We start from the raw sequence: 1,672 nt of genomic DNA on the forward strand, positions 1-1,672 counted from the left end.
TAACATTATTTTATTTAATTAGGTAAATGTATGCAAACCCTCACACATTCCAACATACCTATCCACACACACATATATGTACATAGCTAAAAGTGGCACAACACATGTTGTAATTACAACGAAGTTTAATAAAGCTGCCTGCCTACGGTGCGTATAATTGTTAATATTCCTCATCCAGCATGTGTGTGTGTGTGTGTGTGTGCAAAAGAAGCAATGTGTTTTAATTGCTGGCTGTAAAACTTTAAAGGCATTCATTTTGAAAAATTAACTTCTTAACTAAGGCGCAAGTGTGCTTTAGTATACCAAATTCTAAGGCGTTTGTTCAACTCAATGAGCTTCAATTTTTAGAGGATTCATTCCATTAAATTATAAATATTTAATTAATTTAATAATTATAAATATAAATACTTAACTATTCCCACTATTTAAAATGTGTGATCCTATTTATCTGTCATTTTTTTATACGCTTGCAGAGGGTATTATAATTGTGTCTCGACCCCATAAAGTATATATATTATATATATAGTATATGTATATATATTCTGGATCAGTATCACCAGCCGAGTCGATATAGCGATGTCCGTTTGTCCGTTTCTATGCGAACTAGTCTCTCAGTTTTAAAACTATCGTCATGAAACTTTCCAGACGTCCTTCCTTCTGGTGCAACACCAGAACATTTGTCGGAACCGGCTGGATCAGACAACTATATCATATAGCCATAGAGACGATTGGTAGAAAAGTAGGCTCTTGGCAAATGGAAAAGGTTCGATCTGTAAGGGTATTGAATCTTCGCCGTACTGAATATATTTCTTCTTTCTCGTTTTAGATAACCTTTGCAATATTTGGAATGTGCCTTTGCGTTGAGTTTAAATGTGCTTCGCAGATCTGACTTCAATATATGTTATTGGATAAAATATTGATCTGACTTTGATAATACTTTTTCTTTATTAATATTTTTATTGAATTTGTGTTTTATACATTTTATTTTATATTTTTTTGTTGCTTGATTTTTGTTTTAGGTATAATATATATTTATTCTCCCGCATATCCTTTTCATGATACAATTCTCCCACAAATACAGTATTTTTTTGCTTGTAAATATGATATACAATAAAAATGTCTATACAATTAAGGATACAAAAGTGGTTAAATTAAGGCTTAGAGTACAAATTATGTCTTCCAGTAATTAATAATAGCAAGAGTTTTTTGTTTTAGATAGATAGATAAAGATAAAGTACAAATCATAGTAGGAGTAATGATAGTATTAGCGTACATCGTACATTAATCGTACAATTAAAAAATCACTTGAACTTAGACTATGCAGCAAAAGCAGGTAAGAAACCCAAATCAGGTATTATCGAAAAGTTTTTGTCAGAAAACTCAAACACAAATTAAAATTGAAGTCCATTGTCATTGTTATCGCCAAAATAAAAAATTACTAAGCTTTTAACTGTCTCTCGCTAAAAACATTGAAGGCCATATATGTAGTTGATTTTCTCATTGTAGAAGGCTAAATCATATGCATTTTTTTGTTTTTCCATTTCTGCGCATATAACGCAAATAAACAAAGTGTTTGTGAATAACAATGGCCTAAACCATTACCCAATCTCTTTGAGCAATTGCACACGTTCTCACAAATACATAATTCGCTTTTTAATCTTTGCGTGTCTGG

General features: G+C 31.2%; 1 long non-coding RNA gene across 1 annotated transcript; it reads left to right on the forward strand.

Annotated features, from left to right (window-relative positions):
• The first annotated feature begins 478 nt into the window (after positions 1-478).
• Positions 479-1,332, forward strand: LOC135436366 (uncharacterized). The gene is made up of 2 exons (XR_010437506.1): positions 479-763; positions 827-1,332. It is a non-coding gene; the product is annotated as an uncharacterized LOC135436366 (long non-coding RNA).
• Positions 1,333-1,672: the final 340 nt, after the last annotated feature.

Source organism: Drosophila montana, unplaced genomic scaffold (assembly GCF_035044405.1).
Source record: "Drosophila montana isolate Dmon_TW-CO22-7 unplaced genomic scaffold, ASM3504440v1 contig_3733_1, whole genome shotgun sequence".
Taxonomy (NCBI): Eukaryota; Metazoa; Arthropoda; class Insecta; order Diptera; family Drosophilidae; genus Drosophila; species Drosophila montana.